Source organism: Humulus lupulus, chromosome 8 (assembly GCF_963169125.1).
Source record: "Humulus lupulus chromosome 8, drHumLupu1.1, whole genome shotgun sequence".
Classification (NCBI taxonomy): Eukaryota; Viridiplantae; Streptophyta; class Magnoliopsida; order Rosales; family Cannabaceae; genus Humulus; species Humulus lupulus.
In genome coordinates this window covers 151968595-151992997 of record NC_084800.1, presented here as the reverse complement: position 1 = coordinate 151992997, position 24403 = coordinate 151968595, and the positions used below count along the sequence as shown (strand labels likewise).

Here is a 24403-nt window from a genome sequence, read left to right as displayed (position 1 = left end):
ATGGATCCTCCAAAAACCATAGCAACCCAAACTTCACTTTTTTTTCAAAGGATCTTTCAAGGAAACCGAGGTTTGGTATTGCTCAACCTCGCTTCCCCCAAACTTTGCTCCTTTCCTTGTTACCTTAAATGCTCTCCCCAAATGCTCATCATATAATTCCACCACACCATTGGGAAACACCTTGTTCACTAAGAACCCACCATCACAACTTGATTTCACTAAAGAGTTTGAGAAAAACATTCTCTTCCCAACTTCCAACATTTGTGATTGAGGCTTTCTACTATGTTTATTTTTCTTCTTCTTTTTCTTCGGTAGCTTTGGAGGATGAGATGGTTCTTCTTCCTTACTTATCCATGACTCACCACCTTTCTCAATTTATTCAAAGGGACCTTTTTCTTCACTCCCTTGCTATGTTTTTCATGCATCTTTTCAATCAACTTGAAGTTAGAAGCACTTATGACCAAGCAAGCTTCAACTTCATTTGGAGATCATATAGGATTAAAAACCTTGAATGTGACTTGTTCGTCTTGAGCTCGAATGGTGAGCTCTCCTTTTTCAACATCTATCAACGTCCTCCCAGTGGCAAGAAATGGTCTCCCCAAGATGATCGGTACATCCCTATCTTCCTCATAGTCAAGAATAATAAAATCCACCGGAAAAATGAACTTGTCAACTTGTACTAAGACGTCTTCAGTCTTTCCCTCTGGATGCACCATATAACGGTTAGCTAATTGCAAAGTGAGTGTAGTTGGCCTTGCTTCTCCAATTCCCAACTTCTTAAAAATGGACATGGGCATCAAATTAATACTAGCTCCCAAATCACAAAGAGTTTTACCAACTTCTCGTCCCCCAATAGAAATTGGAATTGTGAAACCGCCTGGATCCTTCAACTTTGGAGGAATTTTATTCTTCAAAATAGCACTACAACCTTCAGTGAAAGCAACCGTTTCAAATTCGCCAAGCCTCCTCTTCTTTGTCAAAATATCCTTCAAGAACTTCACATAATTAGGCATTTGTTCCAAAGCTTCTACTAGAGCTATGTTGATGTGGAGTTGCTTCAAAACATCCAAAAATCTTCAAAATTGGCTATCTTGCTACTGCTTTTAAAATCGTTGAGGAAATGGTGGAGGTGGCTTGCTAATTAGCTTCTCTTATGCATTTTGCGGAGGGATTGCTGCTGCATTTGCTTCAGGATTAGTATTGGACATATTCGAACTCTCAACTCTTTTTTCTTTTTCCACACTACTTTGGATTTAAGTGGGCTCATTTTTGCTATTAGGATTGTCCTCATTCAACTCCAAATTTTTACCACTCCTCAAAGTGATCGCCTTGCATTGCTCTTTACCATCTCTCCTTGGATTTTTGGTGTCACTAGGCAAGGTGCCTAGTGGTCTATTCCTAAACTCATTAACTAGCTGCCCCATTTGAATCTCTAGGTTTCTCAAGGCGGTCGCTTGGCTTTGAATCACAACATCATTCTTGGCCATATATTCTTTCATTAAACTCTCCAACAAGCTTGATTGAGACACTTGAGGAAGAGGTGGTTGAGCTGTTGGTGGTTGTTGAGAAAACCCCGGTGGATATGTAAGCTTGTTTTGCATTGGTGCTCCACTTGAACTAGCTCCTTGACCCCCCCCCCCCCCCCCCATGAGAAATTTGGATGCTGCCTCCACCCCGGATTATAAGAGTTTGAATATGGGTTATTATGATTAGCATTTTCATTCCCCACATAACAAACCAAAACGGGATTTGAAGGAAAATTCTCAAATGTGTTCCCATCTCCACAATAAACACAAGACACATTAGTAACTTCTCCCATAGCAGTTGGTTGTACCATTCCCCAACTCATGTTCTTGAGAAGGTTAGTCATTGAAGAAACTTGAGCGGTCAAAGCTGTCAATGCATCCACTTCAAGTATATCAGCTACTTTTTGACTTGTTGAGGCTCTAGCATTGGACCATTGGTAATTGTTGCTAGCAATCCTTTCCAAAATCTCGTAGGCTTCATTGTAGGACTTAGAGAGAATAGTCCCATTAGCTGAAGCATCCAACATCATGCGAGTGGAAGAATTGAGCCCATTATAGAATGTTTCCATTTGTATACAATGTGGAATCCCTTGGTGTAGGCGCTTCCTCAATAACTCTTTGAATCTCTCCCATGCTTCACAAAAGGATTCATCTTCCAGCTGCTGAAAAGACATGATTTCATTGCGAAACTTGGGGATTTTTGGTAGGAGGAAAGTACTTCATCAAAAAAAATTTCAACCAACTCATTCCATGTAGTCATCGATTCGGGAGGAAGGGTGTTGAGCCAAGCTCTAGCTCGATCCCTCAAAGAGAAAAGGAATAATTTCAACCTTAGGGCCTCGTCACTCACTCATTGTAGCTTGAAAGAATCGCTCACCTCCAAAAATGAACAAAGATGAAGATGAGGATCCTCAGTAGGCAGCCCACTAAATTGACCCACTGTCTGCAACATTTGGAACATCACGGGATTTAACTCGAATTGGGGTGCTTGAATTTCAGGCCTAACAATACCTGGATTGAGCTCATTAAAAATGGGGGCAGTATACTCTCTTATGGCTCTCTCTCTATCATCAGCCCTAGCAATCGCGTTAGCGATATTATTAGCACCCTTAACTCCTTCAACCTCTTCAACCATATTAAGGCGATTTTTAGCCCGTTGCTCCCTTAGTCTTCTTCTACATGATCATTCAATCTCAGGGTCAATAGGAGCTAGTTCAATGTCTTCTTGCTCGTTCATACAATAAATCACCTGAGAAAACACAGGAACAAGCAAACAAGGTCAGAAAAACAAAGAAAAATAAATTGCAAGTAATTGATATTACACAAATTTCTAATTCCAATCCCCGACAACGGTGCCAAAAACTTGTTGTGAAAATTTTAATTGATTTAAATACGCAAGTGTACGTAATAACACAAGTAATACAGTGATAAGTAAATCATCTCCATAGGGATTGCAAAATAGAAAAATAGGTAAAACATATACTAAACAACTTAAAGGTATTAATAATTAAATGGGTTGTTTGTAAGCTAAATGAAATATTCAAAAGATGAAAATACTGAAAATAAAACCGAACTAAACAAAGTAATTAGAAAGAAATATGTGGATTGTAGAATGGACTTGAATTATTAAATTCCCCTGTGTCAATTATACTGAACAGATTGTGGCAGCAATATTTTAGCAAAACTCCCAAGTTAACAAGAATTCAATAAAAACTCATAAAACTTTCCCAAATTCTATGATATTGATTATTTTACCTAATTAAACATATTCCTATGCCGAATCAGATTTAAGAATACAAATTCAAGGTTCAATTCTCAAAAGTTACACAAGGCAAATAACACATCCCTATGTTACTTACTAACATAACCCAACACAGATTATGACGTGTGTCATCCAAGTTCTTCGCATTATATTTAATCCTTCAAGCATCAAACATAATTAAACAATCTTGTCATTGCTGTCCAAATAACAACAAGAAATTAACAATAAGCACACTTGAATGAACAAGAGAGATTTCACTAAAATAAGGTGCAAGAAATTACTACACTATGACATAGGGTTCATCAACAATTCAAGCCACACAAAAATGAGTTCATGGCATCCAAGTTCAATACTGCCCATAAGTATTCAGAGTAGAAATTAAAATAGAAAATAAAAGATGAAGTTTAGAAACGAGAGAAAGATCAAATCCAATTGATGATGACTCTTCTTTGTGCGTTCTCCTCTTCTTCCTCCTTGTTTCTCTGGTTTTCTCCCTCTGTTTCTCTCTTCTCTTTCCACAAAAATGGCTGCCTCTCTACTCTTTCACATGATGCTCCCTTTTTACCCTAGGGTATAATTCCCTTCTAAAATTAGTAAGCCCAATCCACTACTTTTCCCCTTTTAGGCCCACCTTTCTTTAGTCCACCATAATTCTAACATAAGAGTGCCCATGTGGCTATTTTTACACCTCCGGCTAGCTGGCAAAGCCACTTAGTAGTGACTTTTTCCAGCTGGGCTATAGTTGACCACACAGCTCCAGAATGCTACAGCAATCCTCTTAGCAAAATTGCATATTTCAGCATGTTTCCACTATTTCTTGCCAACTTTTCCACTCCTTTTCCTTCCCAAACTAGCTTGAGCTCCTTTATCATAGAAAATGAAAGAAAATAATTATTTAAGTCCAAAATAGCTAAAACAAACTCAACTCTAAAATTAAACTACACAAGACACAAAGATCAAATTAACTAAAACATTAACGATTAAAGACTCAATTCAACACTCTTTTCTTATAAACTCAAGTGTAAAAGAAGACTAAATAACTCTATATCATAGAGTTATCAGGCAAACATGAATTTCTTGCCATCACTGGAGAAGATGATTTGGATGGGTTGTTTTTGTATTGTGTTTGAAACTAATTTCTAAATTTTTTTTCTTTGTTTATCAAAGAAACAGAAAGGTATCTTCAATAATTGTGATAAGGAATTTCTATGTTGTATTTGAAATAACCGTTTTTGAGGTATTACAAAGCGATTAATTCGAAAACTTTTAAATTAAAGCAAAACACACAAAAAGTTGACTAATTAATGTACAATGTGATAGGTTAGAAATAAATTGAATGATCAGATTGTTCGTAGAGTACTAAATGCTAAAAATGTGAAAATGAAAAATTAAATGTACACGAAATTTTTACCTGGTTCGGCTCCCTAGTCCATGGGGCCACGCCCAAAGATGAAACATGATTAAAAGAGATCAATGGTACAAACTACAATTGTCTTATGCAAAGATAGACTCTATCTGTAACGCCCTACTTCCTTAGAACCGTTACTAAGGGAGTTTAAAAATGTGCATTCAACTCGCTAATCGAGGTTTTAGAATAAATAGTGTAATTAAGCCATAAACAGAGGAAAAACTTTAGAAATAATTTCATTTCATTGAAAATCATAAAATTTTGACACCTAGGATCCCAAAATACAGTTTAAAAACATTTACATCATATAAATCGAACCAAGTCGACTAAACGACAAAATCTAAGTTTATTTACAACCATCTCCCAAAATCCTCTAGCTGTGGCAACCAAGCTGGCCCAACATGTACACGCCACCTCACGCCTGCCACACTCATGGTCGGTTGGCTTTCTCCTCACCCTTACCTACACGACAGAGCATCTGTGAGCCGAAGCCCAGTAAGAAAACCCACAAACAGATAACATATGCAACACATATATCAAGCATATAGAAAGGCCACCAATGGGCTAAACACATACAGCCTAGCCGTCCCAGGTGTTTACCAAGCCCTGGGTTCATAGTACACACCATGAGGATATCCCAGGTATCCTTTTAGGGACTCGCCCTGGCAACTTGCACTCCACGTGCTCAACGCCGCTCCCGGCCCCTTGCCATACTCGGCCTTGCACCCAACGTGCCTAATGCCGTTCCTGGCCGCCTGCCGACCTCGGCCTACACCATTCCCGGCTCTTGCCGATCATTCACATAATAGCATTCATAGCATAATAAGCAAGTACAGAATTCTAGCAAATTCAGTCAAAGGGCTACGCCCTGCAGTTCAAACACATTGGGCTCAGCCCTGCATACCAGTTCTATTCCAACACATTGGGCTCAGCCCTGCATACAAGCTCTATGGGAACAAGGGTTTTCTTACCTGAGTCCCGAGCTCTCCGAGCACCGACGTCCCGACCACAGTCCTCTAACTTGAGCCTCGCCGAAACCCTAGTCACCACATTAACAATATCCATCCATCAAGTTCTAATTGATTAAACAACTTTTAGCCATAACCCTAACCTCCGGGACCTTGAATTCTATCAATCCGGGTGATAAAATCCATCCTGAGCCTTAACCATTGAGTTCCCAAGCCTAAACACCCTTAAAAACACAAACTGGCACTAAGAGTTGCGGCCCTACCCACAAGCGCTGCGGTTAGCCTCGAAACAGAGGCTAGCACCTCACTAACCCCCACACGGGCCACGGCGCACACACCAAGCGCCGCGGTGTGCATGAACTTCTCGGCCTCCCATGACCGCGCGCGCACACGGGCCGCGGCGCGCCCATCCTAGGGCCGCGGCCCTCACCTCCAAACCCAGAATTCTTCACCTTTCTCCTGCATTTCCTTCAAACCAATTCATCCTATAATCAAGCTAACAATTCCAGACAATCAACCCCAATATTCTAGCCCAGTTTCATCATCAAAACCCATCAAAACCTGCTCCAAAACTCAACTAAAACACTCAAGAACAGATCAAGCTTAACTAACATGCAAACTCTAACAAACCAGCAGCTATTCCAAACATAATCTTTATAATTAAAGCTTACCTTTGCTGAGCTTAGTCCCTGAGTTTGATCCTTAATCCTCAAGCTTTTAGCTCCTAAGATTTCTCAGCCCAATTCCTTGCTTTAACTAGCTTCCACCAGAATTTTCCTTGAGTTTGTCTTAGGGAGTGAGAGAGAGAAAAAGATAAGAACTATCTTCAGCTGGGAGGAAGTAAGCGTCGGTTTCTAAAGCTTCTAAATGATTCCTTCCTTTGTTTTATTTAACTTAGTCTATGTGGTTACCTCAAGGCTCGGGGTACCAAAACGTCCCCGAGGGCAAAATGGTAATTTTTCCCAATATTCCCTCCTAGACATTCTATCCTCAAATATATCTCCAAATATTTATTTTCTTAACCCGATAACCCCGTATAATAATTAATGCCCAAGCTACCCCTCGACTCGCCCCGAGTCGGATTCTCAACCCCGTTGTGACTTTCTGGCTAACCGCTCCCCAGGACTGTCTCGGATCGTGCTGCACATACATATCACATATATATAACATTTATCACATTTATGCCCCTAATATCTAGACGGGGCCCACATGCACATTTAACTCAACTAAACATGCATCATTATCATATATTCACATTAATTCATATATTAACATAATAATCCATTTATTTCCCTCCAGGCACACTAATCAAGGCTCTGAGCCCTATTAGCAAATTCGAGTCGTTACAACTATCCCCTCCTTACAGAAATTTTGTCCTCGAAGTTACTTGAACAACTCGGGGTACCGCTCCCTCATCTCTGTCTCAAGTTCCCACGTCGCCTCCTCAACCTTGCTGTTTCTCCACAGCACCTTCACCAAGGCGATGGTCTTGTTCCTCAAGACTTTATCTTTTCGGTCAAGAATCTAAACCGGCTTCTCCTCATAGGAAAAATCATGATCAAGCTCCAGATTCTCAAAACTTAGAACATGCGTCGAATCTGACATATACTTCCAGAGCATGGATACATGGAAAACATCATGAACCCCTGATAAAGAGGCATCGATAATCGGTAAGCTACCTCTCCAACCCGTTCCAGAATCTCGAAGGGGCCAACAAACCTAGGGTTCAACTTGCCCTGAACACCAAACCGTTTCACACCCTTCATGGGTGAAACCCTAAGGAACACATGGTCACCAACCTGAAAATCCACGCTCCTGCATTTCAGGTCTGAATAACTTTTCTGTCGACTCTAGGAGGCGAGCATACGCGCTCTAATCTTCTCAATCGCCTCATTGGTCCTCTGAACCATCTCTGGACCCAGATACCTCCTCTCACCTGTCTCATCCCAATGAATAGGTGATCTACACTTCCTTCCATAAAGCATCTTGTACGGAGCCACTCCGATAGTCGCCTGATAACTGTTGTTGTACGAGAACTCGATCAAAGGGAGATACTTACTCCACGATCCCCCAAAATCCAGCACATAGGCTCGTAGCATATCCTCCAATATCTGAATCGTCCTCTCAGACTGCCCATCCGTCTGAGGATGATAAGCGGTACTAAACCGTAACTGCGTGCCCATAGCCTTCTGCAGACTCTCCCAAAACTTGGAAGTGAAGGTGGGGTCTCTGTCGGATACTATCGACCTCGGAGCCCCATGAAGTTGAACAATCTCCTTCACATACAACTCAGCGTACTGCTCCATAGTATAAGTTGTCTTAACAGGCAAAAAGTGGGCGAACTTGGTATACTTATCCACAATCACCCACACCGAGTCATGCTGTCCCGCAGTTCTCGGTAAACCAACCACAAAGTCCATAGTAATATCTTCCCACTTCCATTCTGGAATCCCCAGAGGCTGCAACAACCCTGTTGGCCTCTGGTGCTCAGCCTTAACCTGCTGGCAAGTTAAGCACTTTGCCACGTAATCCACCACATCCCTCTTCATGCCTGACCACCAATATAGAGCTCTCAAGTCCTGGTACATCTTCGTCGTACCTGGGTGCAAAGAATAGGGAGTGGTATGCGATTCATCTAAGATCTCTCGCCGGATATCAGAATCCATCGGAACACATATCCGACCCTTCTACTTCAGTAACCCCATCTCTGAAATGGAAAAGTCCTCTCCGACTAAGGCACCTTCCCTATGACCTCTCAACTGAGAATCTTTCCCTTATGCTTCCTTGATCCTCTCAAGGAGTGTAGACTGAAGAGTGATGTTGGCCAACTGTCCAACCACCAACTCTATACCTGCTCTGGTCATCTCCTTAGCTAACTTGTCAGATATCTGCCTTGAACTGAACAACTGTCCTGGGCCTTTCCGACTCAATGCATCAGCCACTACATTAGCCTTCCTAGGATGGTATAGGATATCACAATCATAATCCTTAACCAACTCCAGCCACCGCCTCTGGCACATATTCAGGTCCTTCTGAGTAAAGAAATACTTTAGGCTCTTATGGTCGGTGTATATCTCGCACTTCTCACCATAAAGATAATGCCTCCAAATCTTAAGTGCAAACACCACCGCTGCCAACTCCAGATCATGCGTAGGGTATCTCTGCTTGTATTCCTTTAACTGTCTCGATGCATAGGCTATCACCTTACCAGCTTGCATCAACACGCACCCCAAACCCTGCCTGGATGCATCACAGTAGACCACAAACTTTTCATTCTCTGTCGGCAAGCTTAGCACTGGTGCAGTGATCAATCGCCGCTTCAACTCCTTAAAACTGTTCTCACATCTATCCGTCCAAACATACCTTGTCTTCTTCTTTGTCAGTTCTGTTAATGGCATAGCTATTCTGGAGAACCCCTAAAAAAACTGTCGGTAATACCCTGCTAAACCCAGAAAGCTTATCACTTCAGGAACATTGCTCGGTCTAGGCCAATCTCTGACCACCTCAATCTTACTTGGGTCAACCAGAATCCCCTCCTTACTGACAATATGGCCCAGAAATGTAACTTGTGGCAACCAGAACTCACACTTACTGAACTTAGCATATAACTAATGCTCCCTCAACTGCTGTAGAACCAACCGTAGATGCTGCTCGTGCTCTATCTCTGACTGAGAGTACACTAGGATGTCGTCGATGAATACAATCACAAACTTGTCCAGATAATCCTTGAAAACCCTATTCATCATGTCCATAAAAGCTACTGGGGCATTGGTTAATCCAAAGGACATAACCAGGAATTCATAATGTCCATACCTCATTCGGAAAGCAGTCTTTGGTATGTCCTCCTCTTTAATCCTTAACTGATGGTAACCTGATCGAAGATCTATCTTAGAAAACACTGTTCTTCCCTGTAGCTGATAAAATAAATCGTCGATCCTAGGCAGTGGATACTTGTTCTTAATGGTTAACTTGTTCAGCTCCCTATAATCAATACACATCCTAAGGGACCCATCCTTTTTCTTAACGAACAACACTGGAGCACCCCATGGCGAGAAACTCGGTCTGATGAACCCCAAATCAAGTAACTCCTACAACTGAATCTTCAATTCCTTCAACTCTGCCGGAGCCATTCTATAAGGTGTCCTAGATACTGGCTCCGCTCCTGGTACCAACTCTATAACAAAGTCAATCTCCCGCTGCGGCAGCAACCCTGGCAGATCCACTGGAAACAAATCTGGAAACTCACACACCAATCTAGTCTCACCCGGTCCAACCGACACCACCCTAGAAGTATCCACAATGCTTGCCAGGAATCCTATGCAATCTTCCTGCATCAAGTCCCTGGCCCTTAAGGATGAAATCATTGGTACATGCGGTCCACTAACTGACCCCACAAACACAAAGGGTACCTCCCCTTCTGGTTCAAAAGTCACCATTCTGCGCTTGCAGTCAATCGTTGCCCCATACTTGGATAGCCAATCCATCCCTAGAAACATATCAAAGTCATCCATCTCTAACTCAATCAAATCAACAGACAGTTCCCTACCATCTACCTCTACTGGCAATGCTCTAATCCATTTCCTAGAGACTACCAATTCTCTTGTTGGCAACAAAGTCTGAAATCCCCTAGCATTCACACCACTAGGTCTACAAAGCTGATCTATCACTCTAGCAGATACAAATGAATGGGTAGCCCCTGAATCAAACAATGCAGTATACAAAGAACCAGGACTAGAGATCTGACCTGTCACAACTGAGGGGCTAGCCTCCGCCTTAGTCTGTGTCAAAGTGAATACCCTGGCAGGAGCAAGATTGTCACTCTGCTTCTGCTCCTCCTTCTTAACTTGAGGGCAATCCCTCATCAGATGACTGGCAGTTCCACAAACAAAGCAGGCCCTGATCCTGCACTCACCCTGGTGCCGATGCCTACACCGCGGACACATTGGAAAACTCCTCCAGTTGTCACTGCCACCTTGACAGCCAGTGGAAGTACCTCGTGCCCTCCTATTTGCACTAAAAGGAACAAAGGTATCTGGGGCCTTCCTCTTCTGCTCGCTAGAACCACCACCATAACTGAATCCAACAAAAGGAGGCACTGTCCTCCTGGCATCGCGCCTAACAGCGCTATCCTTCCAAATCTGATCTTTGGCCCTCTCAGCAGTAAGGGCCTTATCCACAACCTGGCCATAAGTAGTAGTCTCTGGATCCAAGGTAATGTTCACATCGCGGGCAATCATAACATTCAACCCCCGCACGAACCTGTTCCTTCTTGCCGCGTCAGTCAGCACTAAATCTGGTGCAAACTTCGCCAGTCTGTCAAACTTTATAGCATACTCTGTCACTGTCGATCGATTCTGAGTCAGGTTGATAAACTCATCAACCTTCGAAGCTCGAACTGCCACACTATAGTACTTCTCATTAAACAAGTTTCTAAATTCTTCCCTGGTCATAACTGATACATCCCTTCTCTGAACCCCCACGTCCCACCAAATGCGGGCATCCTCTCTAAACATGTAGCTAGCACAGGCTACCCTCTCATTCCCCTGAACTCTCATAAAATCCAGAATTGAGGAAGTCATATTCATCCACTGCTCTGCCCGTAGTGGGTCTGATCCACCCTCGAAGGTGGGAGGATGCTGTTTCCTGAACCTCTCATACAAAAGTTCCCACTTATTCTCCATAGCAGACTGCATTGGCACTGGCGCTGCAACCTGTTGCACTGGCAGCCCAGTAACCTGAGGTGGGGCCTGCTACCTCAACTATCACAACTCTTCCTCTGTTCGCTGTAGTCTTGCTTCCATCTCAGCAAACATCTATTGCCAATTCTGTGGGGCAGGTGGAGGGTCCTAACCCTGGTTGTCATCCTCGGCCCTACTGCCGCAGAGTCTAGCTGATTGTCAAGGCATCTTAACAAATATGCCTACAACCAACGACGCCGCTCATCAGACATGATAACAACATCCAAAACCACCTCCCAAACACATCAGTCATCCACAAATAATAACTCATATAACATACAACACACAATGGGCCATGCCCTAGCATCATGCATTTGTTAACTCATTCATCATGCTCTATATAAGATAAGCAGGCAAACAGGGCATTCAAACACATATTCAAACATATTGGCCAATCTTACCAACCAACCTTGAGTTAAGCTTGTCACTGACAGCGAGTGTAAATGTTCGGTCAATCTCCAGAACCAATAACCTTGGCTCGCTCTGATACCAAGTTGTAACGCCCTACTTCCTTAGAGCCGTTACTAAGTGAGTTTAAAAACATGCATTCAACTCGCTAATCGAGGTTTTAGAATAAATAGTGTAATTAAGCCATAAACAGAGGAAAAACTTTAGAAATAATTCCATTTCATTGAAAATCATAAAAGTTTGACACCTGGGATCCCAAAATACAGTTTAAAAACATTTACATCATATAAATCGAACCAAGTCGACTAAACGACAAAATCTAAGTTTATTTACAACCATCTCCCAAAATCCTCTGGCTGTGGCGGTGGCCCAACATGTACACGCCGCCTCACGCCTGCCACACTTATGGTCGGTTGGCTTTCTCCTCACCCTTACCTGCACCACAGAGCATCTGTGAGCCGAAGCCCAGCAAGAAAACCCACAAACAGATAACATATGCAACACATATATCAAGCATATAGACAGGCCACCAATGGGCTAAACACATACGGCCTAGCCGTCCCAGGTGTTTACCAAGCCCTGAGTTCGCGGTCCACACCGTGAGGATATCCCAAGTATCCTTTTAGGGACTCGCCCTGGCAACTCGCACTCCACGTGCTCAACGCTGCTCCCAGCCCCTTGCCGTACTCGGCCTTGCACCCAACGTGCCTAATGCCATTCCCGGCCCTTTGCCGTTCCTGGCCCCCTGCCGACCTCGGCCTACACCATTCCCGGCTCTTGCCGATCATTCACATAATAGCATTCATAGCATAATAAGCAAGTACAGAATTCTAGCAAATTCAGTCAAAGGGATACGCCCTGCAGTTCAAACACATTGGGCTCAGCCCTGCATACCAGTTCTATTCCAACACATTGGGCTCAGCCCTGCATACAAGCTCTATGGGAACAAGGGTTTTCTTACCTGAGTCCCGAGCTCTCCGAGCACCGACGTCCCGACCACAGTCCTCTAACTTGAGCCTCGCCGAAACCCTAGTCACAATACATTAACAATATCCATCCATCAAGTTCTAATTGATTAAACAACTTTCAGCCATAACCCTAACCTCCGAGACCTTGAATTCTATCAATCCGGGTGATAAAATCCATCTCGAGCCTTAACCATTGAGTTCCCAAGCCTAAACACCCTTAAAAACACAAGTTGGCACTAAGAGCCGCGGCCCTACCCACAAGTGCCGCGGCTAGCACTTCACTAACCCCCACACGGGCCGCGGCGCACCTCCTAAAGACAAATATTTTTTTATATGAACAAATCCTATAACAAAGATCACAATTAGACCATAAATATAAAAGGCACTCAGAAAAAAAAAACATTATATTTCTTGAATAATTCTCTTAGCTCATATTGGTGGTTTGATGGGACAAAATGAATGAACTTGAACTGAAAGTCATCTCGGTTCATTGGATAAATGAAAGCATGACCAATTCTATAATTAATGTCAATAGTTGGTGCACATAAATATATTAATAAATAAAATCTCAAAATTTTCCAATTTTATTCATTTTATGAAACAAATAAGGAAACCAAATATTACAATATTAATGTTGTTTGTGTTTTCTCCGAGTGACACGTGGCACAAATTATGGGTGATTAGGGTTTATCGCAAGCTGATAAAGTTCATCAGAGCATGTTTAAGGCTCCACGGGGGTTAAATGCTCTTTGCCACAGTTCACCACCACCAGAGGAATACATCCTCCTAGAAGCATCACTCCCCGAAGACCCTATCACAAGGTGGTGCTTCAAGTCTCACTACAGGACACGTCTCCTCCCTGATCACCTCCTCAGAGTCTGCGAGGACCTTCCTCCAGACTATTAGAATGATAGCCAGGTGTTAAGCACAATGACTATGGCCCATAGACAGCTTTCTGACATCTACTATCACATTCACATGGATCGTGGTGTCGACTCCGTACAAACGACAAAATGGATGTCCCACGTCGCCACCTCACATGGGGAAACATGTAGCTACCCCTCTAATAGTGTGAGAGGCATTTCCCCCAAAAAAATGGTGGGCTGACATTCCTCACTTTCGGCCCACCAAGATACGCTGGAGCCCACCAGCTCATTTAAGTATAGAATGCGTATTTATTATGTAACAAATCCCCATTAAGGGAGAATAATTGTAATCAACTCCAATTAATGAGCTTAATTGCCCCCAACAGCCTATAAATAGGGCTAGGGTACACATTATAAAGGATCAGATTCCTATTTTTCAGAGTGAGTCGATATGCTGCCTGGAAACCAAGAGAACTTCAGCTGTGCAAGTTCTTAAGCATCCTAATATAAGTTGTTGGGAATTTATGGTTTTACTCTTTCTAATTCAACAATGAATAATAGGAATATTTCAATATTACAAACCCTAGATGCTAATCAAGAACCTTATTGAAAGCATGAATGCAAATCTTGATAATCAAAGAACCATATTCATGGTATGAATGAAAATCTTGATAATAAAGGATTAAGTGATTAAATGATTATAAGATGAATGTAGAAACATTTAATCATCAATACTAACAATGTAAACACAATAGAATAACACAAATACAAAGTTAGGGTTTAGAGAAATATAACCCTTGATTTTGAGAAAATTGAATCTTCAAAGTTGGGAAACATCTACAGGCCTATACACGAGGAGTATTGCTGTCTAAAATATCAATTCCAAGCCTTCCCATTGTTGCTTGAATCTTCACCAAGATGAAATGAGAAGTGGGATTGAATAAGCCTTTTAAACTCAACAAGTCAAGCAACTCTTGATGAGTTTCTTGGTGATCTTTGAGAGTTAGAGAGAGAGGTTAGAGAGAGAGTTGAAAAGTGTGATAATGGTTTTACAACTCTAATGACCATTATATATAGTGTAGGCATCGTCATCAAGTCTAACAAATAGGATTATAGTTTTTAAACACATCATTTGGAGCTAAGTCACGTATTTGTATAGTCCTGTACAGACCTCCCAGGCAATGCATCGCCACCCAGCAGGTAATGCATTATTTGCTGGGGGTTTTGTCTCCCAAGCACTTCTAGGCATTTCATCGCCTCCCACAGGTGACGCAACATAGATGCCTCTACAAAAACACCCCGAGCGTGACCCCAAAATGTCTCCAAATGCCTCCAAACATTTAGGGAATCTTTAGATACCTCATTGTATCACTTTAGACCCATAAAAGTTAATTATAGATGCCTACTACACGATCTCATGTTTTCACTTCAATTTAAGTGAAAAACGTTAAGTGTTTTGCACCTCATTGTGTAAACAACTTAACCATTATTGTTGACTACCTTTTTCACTGCCAACTAAATCTGAGAGATTAAAGGATAAACAAGGAAAGACACAAGGTTTTGCATGGTTCAGGTTATAAAAGAACCCTAGTCCACGAGTCTCTATTATTTAGTGATCTTGAAGCTTGAGGTAACAAGCTTTAATGGTGATTCTCAGGCAGCGTATATATTGCACTAAGTATAGAGTTTCTCTCACTAAAAAATTTAACCCTTTACAAGGAGATACCCCAGTCCTATTTATAGAGGCTGGAGTCATTAATGCTAATCATCTCTCATAAATATCAAGGTATTAATGTTAAGTTAATACACAAAAGGGTTGTGTTACAATAAAGACTATGGCCCACGCGGATTCTACGGGGCCCATTGTAGAAAGTCACAGACCAACTTTATGGGGAACATATCTGTGACTGTCAGGGTGCGTCACACATAGGGATGCACATTTTCCCATGGGGACGGGGCTCCATGGGGACCCGCCCCTAATGGGGCGAGGAATCCCCATCTAAATGGGGAACGGGGCGGGGACGAGGATAATTTTCAACCCTCGAATGTTAAATGGGGCAAGGAGGGGGATAGCACTCCCTACCCCGACGAGACCCCATTTAAATTTTTATATACTTTTGTAATATTTTATATGTATTTTATATATTTCTTTATGTATTATTGTACTATAGTAGTAACTTTTTTAATATTTTATATTTTATTTAGGATAATGTTTAATGTTTTAAAATTATATTTTAAAATTTATTTTTTAAATAAATGGGTTCCCCATGGCAATTCCTCGCCCCAATAGGGGATTCCCCACCCTGCCCCCGATAAGGAATAAGCGGGGATGGGGATTAAAAATATAAATGGGGACGGGGATGGGGGGAACACTCTTAGCCAATTCCCCGCCCCGTGTGCATCACTAGTCACACGTTTGCCCATGTCAGGCAGCGTTGTGGGAAATGTCGATTGTCGAGTGTACGAACTCGACACCACTAATCAAGGATCACCAAAAGTTGTCAAATGACCCTTTCGAGGCCCACACCTGTAGGGATTGACACCTGGCATTACTCCTAGGCCCGAGGACCAGAGTCCTAGACTTGGAGAATGGCCGAGTGAAAAAGGGAGCCCTTGGGGCATGACCCCACTTGGAGACATCATTTCCCCGAGGGAAGACCTCGGGGCGTTGATACGAACCACACCAACGATTGTGGTGAAACCCGACACCAAATATGGCAGCCACCAAGAACACACGAATCTGGAATGATGAACCGCGACCCAATGCTTAGCCAAGCACGAACCTTGGTATAAGGAAGACGCCACAAACGGTGATGGAAATCCATTTGATAAGTCAGATTGAATGCCACAATGAATACCCTTGATAAGTTCGAATAGTCTCTTCAAGAACTCAAGAAGAAAAACCTCTCAATTTTCATTTCATCAAAATCTGAATTTCCCAAACGTTTACAAGCCCTAATATGGCCGAAATTACATGAAAGAAAAGCCCCTTTGTCTTCCTAATGAAAACCCTAACAATCACAAATAGAAAGACTCTTGGACTCTCACAAGTCAAATGTTTGACTTTCACAAAAAAAACAAAGACTAAATAAAACGTGATTAAGTGACTGATTAAAATAAAAATACAAGATGCCAAAATCCAATAAGACTCATTACAAGAAGTTAAATATTGATCAAGCTCCTAAAATGAGTCTACTTTGATGAGCAGTACAAGTCTTTGTTCTCCTTCAGTGTTGACCACGGTCTCCTCCTGTTTTTAGGACTCTGTGGACTAGGTTGTTAAGTTCTTCTTTGAATCTCTTGGCTCGCGCCCTCGTCACCGGACCAACTGGAACTTGACTTGGATCTTTAGTCTTGGTGTCCTCATCAGGCGTGACCTCACTCGCGGGTATTCATGCTTCGGAGACTGGCCTGGAACGTGGTCTCACAGGAAGATACCCTCACCTGAGAGAAGACCTCCGAACATAGTCTCATTTGGATATATCCTTGATTCGGCCAGACTATACCACATCGCATCTTGAGGAATCCATGGTCTATCGCTAATTAATCCCAATTTCCATGTGTCAAATGATCAAAACACGAACAACATTTGCCCCCCCCAAGTCTTCAATCGTCCTCGGACAATGGAGACTTAGATTGAGGAGTAACTCAAGAAGGTCTTCGGGAGGCGACGTTTGGGCTTCTTCTGACTTTTCTGAAAATTTTGCGCCATGTGTTGACTCCCTATTGTTGGGCCCATCAATCCATACAATTAATGAGAAGTCTATTCCACTACTCAAAACGTCTACTCCGTACCCTGGGTGTCTTTTTGCTGCATACCCAAGACGTTATTTCCTAAGGCCAATGATCACGATCCGTGTCTTTTAGGATCTGACCGTTGGATTACTCTCGAGTACCTACATCATGGGTAATCCGATGATTGGGGTGTAGTTTCTTCCCCTCCAAGTTTTGAGTATGAAACTCGATAACTGCCGCTCAGTAAACACTTATACCATTCAAAATTTGAAACTCCGAACACTCTCTCTTCTTCCTTAATCTTCCCAGTCCTTCAACAGTTCTGGAGTTTCTTCTGCAAGTCTGGATGATTGGCGAGAGTCGTTGTACTTTTGGGCAAACGACAAATAATTCTTCAGAGTCAGAACTCGTTTTAGCACTTACCGTCACTATATCTTGAGTAAGTATATACAGGTTTCATTTTTTCGTTGGGTTTAATTTGAGAGTTTAGATGCATGTTTAGGAATGGGCCTTTTGTGGTATACTGAGGGGAATTTTTTACCTCTACAAGTCTTTTTAGGCGCATTTTGATGTTAGGAGTGGCCAAAATGGCCTATTGCCCACCTTGAGAAACTTTTGCCTTTCTGGACACTCGACCGAAATCTAGAAAATCCCTAGATTCCGGAAGTATTCACAAGTTCCGGTGGTGTTCTCCGGTCCTGATTTTTCAGCTCTGAGGACATCCTAAGCCTTTAGAAATTCTTTCTTCCCCTCCCTAACCAGTAGTCTTGGGGATTCTCGCTTTGAACCATCTTTCTTCGCGAAAAGGTGCTAACTACTTAGTTTTTTGTTTCAGATGTTCGAGGAGATTCACCAACTACATAAACAAGGATTTTAGGCCTTTAACACCAAGATCCTCCAAATGGCCCGAGAAGCGAGGCAACACCCCGAGAAGGGGAAACAAGTGGATGGTAGCAGGCAAGACCTCGTAGTACGAGAGGGCTCCGACTAGGTGGCGACGAGACCTCTCCAAGACGGCCTCTCAGAGGAAGAGGCCAATGCAGGCGAGACGTCATTGGACAACACCTACCCTGTCGTGGGGTTTGAGGCAGAGGACATCCACAGCACGCTATGACACCGAGGTGCCTTGGAGAAGATTCTCGACCACTACTGTGGTGTCCCAAATTTTCTAATAAGGCTTAGGGCCTTGATTAGCGTGCCGAGAGGGCAATAATTTATTTAATTACGTTAATATATGAATTTGATGATTATGTGATTAGAAATGCATGTTTAGGAGAATTAAATATGCATATGGGCCCCATTTGGCTATTAGGGGCATATTTGTAATTTTAGCCCGTTGAGGGTCTAAATGTAATATTTGTGTAAATTGTGATTGATACCATGAGTGAGTGGTGATATATTCGTGATGCATGATCTGAGATGGTCCTAAGGAGCAGTTTAGCTAGATAGTCCCAACGGGATCGAATACACGGCTCGGGAGGAGCCTAGGGGGATTTTGGGAACATAATATGTGTTCGTGATTTATTGAGTAATGGGTAGTAATTTAGCAATGATTTGGACATGTCGGAATTTAATGGGGATTTATAGGAAAAATTGAGGAATTAGCGAGACCAGTCAATTGACGAAATTGCCCTTGGTGGCACTTGAGGGTTTAGATAAGCTTAAGGGCATTTAAGACTTTTGGCTAAGAGTCGATATACACTTAGATGGCTTGAGAAACCACTAGAACTAAGAAGAAGGACAACAATAACTCTCAGCCTTTTTCTCTCTCTCGGTTCACTCCTTCTCTCATTGAAGCTTAGAGGCTTTTTGAAGAAAATTATCCAGAGACTAAGGATTCAAGATTGGAATTTGGGAGGCTAGAATCTTGAAGATTTGGGAAGTCATCTCAGAGTTTGAGATATCACTGAGGTAAGAATTGATGCTGGTTGTTTTTGTTAGAATTCTAGCTAGAACTGTAAGTATGCATAGCATGGTTTTATGTTTTGATGAGTATATGATTGTTTATGAGTTGTTATGAAGTCTAAGTTGTGTGAAATGGAAGTCTAGGCCTGATTTTGAGTTTAATTGGTGTTTGGGGTATGAAATTGGGGTTTAGGCTTGAGGAAAAACGCAGGAAAAGTGTTGGTTTTCTGGGTTTGGGGGCTCTAGTCGCGGCCCTGTTCTTCAGGCGTCGTGGCCCGTGTGTTCGAATAGGCTAGAAAGCCTCTGTTTGCCTAGGTGCACCGCGGCACAAGGTGTAGCGTGTCGTGGCCCATGTCCCTCAGTAGAGAGGCATTTTGCCTCTAACTTGAGTGCGCCACAGCCCTTAAGGGGCTGGGCTGCGACTCAAATGCAAAATAATGGTTGTTTGAAGGTTTTTAGCTCGGGAACTCAAATGTTAAGGCTCGGGAAGGATTTTACTATCCGGATTGCCAGAATCCAAGGTCCCAAAGGCTAGAATTATATTTCAAAGTTATTTATTGGTTATGCATTGTGACTAGGTTTTCAACGAGGCTCGGGTTAGAGGACTGTGCTAGTGATCGCGGTGCTCAAATAGCTCGGGATACAGGTAAGGAAATTGTTGTACCCGTAGAGCAGGGCGTAGCCCTATGGTTTGTATTCTAGGGTGTATGTAACGACCCAAATTTGCTAATAAGGCTTAAGGGCCTTGATTAGTGTGCCGGGAGGGCATAATTAGGATTAGAATGAATGTTATTGATTTAAATGCGTAAATATATGGTTAATAGTGTTCTTATGATAATTGATGATATTATATGATGATGTGGATAATTCTGCAGCTGGCGACTCGAGGCGATCCTAGGGCTAGATAGCGGGAAAAGTCACAACGGGGCATTATAATTGACTTTGGACAAGTCAAGAAGTATTTTAGGTATCGGGTAGTGATTTAGACTATCGAGTGATGAAAATAAATAATTGGAGATATATTTGAGGTTAGGATGTCTAGGCGGGATTAATGGGGGATTTTACCGTTTTGGCCTCGGGGACGTTTCCGGCACCCCAAGCTTTGGGATTAGTCTAATAACCTAAGGATATACTTGGAGGACTTAGAAAACACTAGACAGAAATTAGACCGACTCTTCCTCAGTCTTCTCTCTCACCTCTCTCCTAAGGAAGGAAAACACTGAAACTTGAGGGGGAACTGCTGGAATTAAGCTGTATCTTTGAGAATTGAAGGGAATAATCTGGAAGATTAGCTCAGGAACTGATCAAGGTCTAAGATAGAGCCAAGGTAAGCTTTGAGTTTTTGTTTCTGAGGTTAGGAATTTAGAGAAATGGCTGAGTTTTAAATATCTATGGTTTTGGCATTTAAGGTGGAAATTGAGGCTTGGAACTTTGAAGATAGGTCAAGGGACTCTTGGAGAAGTGATTCTGCAGCTGAGGTAAGCTTTAATCCAAGGTTTGATGGTTGAATTCTAGAATTTCCATGGCCAGTTCTGGGTTTTTAGGTTTGAAATCTCATAAATTGGAATTGGGATTTCGGTGAGTGTTAGGCTGGATTTTTGGTGGAGTTGTGTTGTTTAAATCATTCTAATGTTGTTATTATTAATTGGTTTTGAGTTGGGGGCTTTGGGATGGCTTAAGGTGAGGTTTAGAGATTGAAAATGGTGGATTTTTCTGGGTTCGTAGGGTCGGGCCCCGGCATGGTTCTTGGTGAGCCGCGACCCTTCGAGGCTGTTGCATGCTGAGGAAGGAGGGCGAGCCGCGGCATGGTCTAAGCAATGCCGCGGCCCTTACCTGTTTTTGTACCTTAGATGGTTCTGTTTGGGGGCCATGCCGCGGCATGGGTGGCCTATGCCGGGGCGCTTAAGGGATTTTGGGATTTTAGGCTTGGGAATTTAACCTAGGGTGCTCGGGATTGAATCTTTTACCATATTTGGTGAAGTTCAATGATCCGGGGACTAGAACTTGGTTTGGAAACTCATTTAAGATTGTTAATGGTATCTTTCACCATGGTTGTGACTAGGTGTTAAGCTAGGGCTCGGGGATCGGATCGCGCTCAAGGAGTATCGCCCGTAGCTAATTCATCTAGAAGCTAAAGGTAAGAAAACTACACCCGGTTGAATATTTGAACGGGACGAAGGGCTCCCTGATATACATGATTGAAAGAATGGTATTATGCCATGTAAATTGTAAACCAACGGCCTAAGCGTGCCATAATTAACTTGTGCAATTGGCACGGCTCGGACACTGGTATCCGAGGACAGCTTATTATGCACTGAGCTCGGTTTAAGCGGGCCGGAGTCAGTGGGTTAAAAGAGGGTGCGACCTAAGGTGTCGTCCCTAACATTTGTGTTAATTGACTATTATATTTGGCTATGAATGTGATTAATGAGATTGTTAAATAATCTGAGTATAGATGAGGTTACTTGTACCTTGATGTGTGCTTATATGCGGTGGATTGAATATCTGAACATGTTTATTGGAATGTCTGTTTGATAACATTGTTTATGCTGTGTATGTTGTTTTCTTGCTGGGCCTTGGCTCACGGGTGCTGCGTGGTGCAGGTAAAGGCAAGGGCAAGATCGATCAACCTTGATTGGAGAGCTCTGCAGGGTGAATGTACATATCAGGCCGCTCAACCACCACGATTGAGGAGATTACAGGGACGAGAGGACCAGAACCTTGTATTTTGCCTTAGTATGGCTAATGTTTACTCTTAACTATTGAGTTTTGTAAACCAACTTTTAAACATTGCAGCTCTTGGGGATCCCTTCTGTAAACTGTTTATAACTTATAGGATGTATCTTTTGAGGCCAAAATGTCTTTTAGCCCTAGAACACTTTAGCTAATGACACATTTTGATTAAACGACTTGATTAGCAAGTCTCACATCTTTATAAATACACAGTGTAGCGGTCTTGGCTATCCAGGGCGTTACAACGTAGCCCTAATGATTGTATTGTAGGGCGTGGCCTTAATGTTTATATTCAGTATGTGTTTAAATATCTGTTGATATTGTGCTATGTGATGCATATTTGTGAGTGAACGGCGAAGGCTGAGAACGATAGGAAGCTGAGTACTGCAAGGGGCCAGGATCGGCATTGAGCACATTGAGTGCAGGCCGTTAGGGCGAGACTCTCCTAGGGTGCTGGAGTCATCTTCTCGGAGAAGACCGTGAACCCAAGGCCTGGTAAGCACCTAGGATGGCCCTGGCCGCTATATGTTTAGCCCATTAGCTGTTTGTTATATATTATGAATTGTCCTATATATGTTATATGTTTTGTGTTGAGTTTTCTTGCTGGGCTTCAGCTCACGAGTGCTCTGTGGTGCAGGTAAAGGCAAGGGAAAGGTCGATCATCCATGAGTACGGAGAGCGTGGAGCGACGGGTACATGTTCGGCTTGCCTAGCTGCCACGGTTAGGGTTATTTGTGGGAAAAATGTACGTTAATAGTTATTTTGTTGCCTAGGTTGACCATGTGTATATATTGATCTGTAATGTATTTTCTAAACAATATTTTGGGATTCCAACTATAAAACTTTCTAAGAATTCAATGAATAACCAAAAAATTTATACTTAATGTCTTTAAACGACTTTTGTTTCAGTTTAGTCACACTTTTAACCTAAAACCTCGATTAGCGAGCTAATGGCACATTTTTAACTCACTTAGTAACGACTCTAAGGAAGTAGGGCGTTACAACTTGGTATCAGAGCGAGCCAAGGTTTATGGTTCCTGGAGATCGACCAAACATGTATGCTACCTACCAGTGACAAGCTCGCTCAGGGTTGGTTGGTATTTAATGAATTATATGCTTGATTGCTTGTTAAAGTGCCCTGTTTGCCTGAACATTTAAATAGAGCATGATGAATGAGTTTGTTGGGGTTTTATGCCCTAATTAAAACCCAAATTCTTTGTAATCTCATTTATTATCAATAAAAGAATAGAAATCATTTTTTGACTTGGTCAATCACTTTGCTCACATGTTTTATTTTCATGACCTTGATTGTTGTATGCTATTTGTGATATGTGGATTTGTTGGTTGTGATTGGTTGATGAATTCGGGAGGTGGCTTTGGATGTTGTTATCATGCCTAATGTGCGGTGTCATTGATTACAGAAATATTGTACTAATGCCTCGGCAATCAATCAGACTCCGCGACAATAGGGCGGAGGATGACAACCAGGGTCAGGACCCTCCACCTGCCCCACCGAATTGGCAACTGTTATTTGCCGAGATGGAAGCTAGACTTCATCGAACAGAAGAAGAGCTTCAACATTTGAGGCAATTGGCCCTTCCTCAGGGCATTGGGTTACAGGTTCCATGGGCTGTGGCACCAAGGCCAGCCCAGCCTGCTGTGGAGACTAGGTGGGAATCTTTGTATGAGAGGTTCAGGAAGCAACATCCTCCCACCTTCAAGGGTGGTCCAAACCCACTGTGGGCAGAGCAGTGGATGAACATGATTTCTTCCATCCTGGATTTCATGAGGGTGGAAGGGAATGAGAGAGTAGCTTGCGTCAGCTACATGTTGAGAGAAGATGCCCGCATCTGGTGGGATGTTGTGTCTCAGAGAAGAAATATTGTAGTTATGACCTGGGAAGAGTTCAGGAATATTTTCAATGAGAAGTATTACAGTGTCGCAGTCCGAGCTGTGAAGGTAGATGAGTTTACCAACCTGACTCTGAACTGGAAGACGGTTACTGAGTATGCATTGAAGTATAACCGGTTAGCGAAGTTTGCGCTAGATTTGGTGCTGACTGACATGGTATGAAGAGATCAGTTTGTGCGAGGATTGAATGTCATGATCGCTTGTGACATCAAGATAAATTTGGATCCAGGGACTACCACTTATGCACAAGTAGTGGACAACCCTTACAGCTGAGGGGGCCGAGGATCAGATATGGAGAGAGGGTGCTGCTAGATGCGATGCTCGGAGGAAGGTGCCTCCTTTTATTGGATCTAGCTGGGGTAGTGGCCCCTGTGAGCAGAAGAGAAAGGCCCCAGACTCTTTTGGTACTCTTGGCTCAGATAGGAGGGTACAGGGTGCTTTCAGTGGCCATCACGGCGAGGGAGACAACTGGAAG

At 42.7% G+C, this 24403-nt stretch overlaps 1 non-coding gene across 1 annotated transcript; it reads left to right on the top strand.

Annotated features, from left to right (window-relative positions):
• Positions 1-2111: 2111 nt before the first annotated feature.
• Positions 2112-2218, top strand: LOC133798976 (small nucleolar RNA R71). The gene has a single exon (XR_009876187.1). It is a non-coding gene; the product is annotated as a small nucleolar RNA R71 (small nucleolar RNA).
• The last annotated feature ends 22185 nt before the right edge of the window (positions 2219-24403 follow it).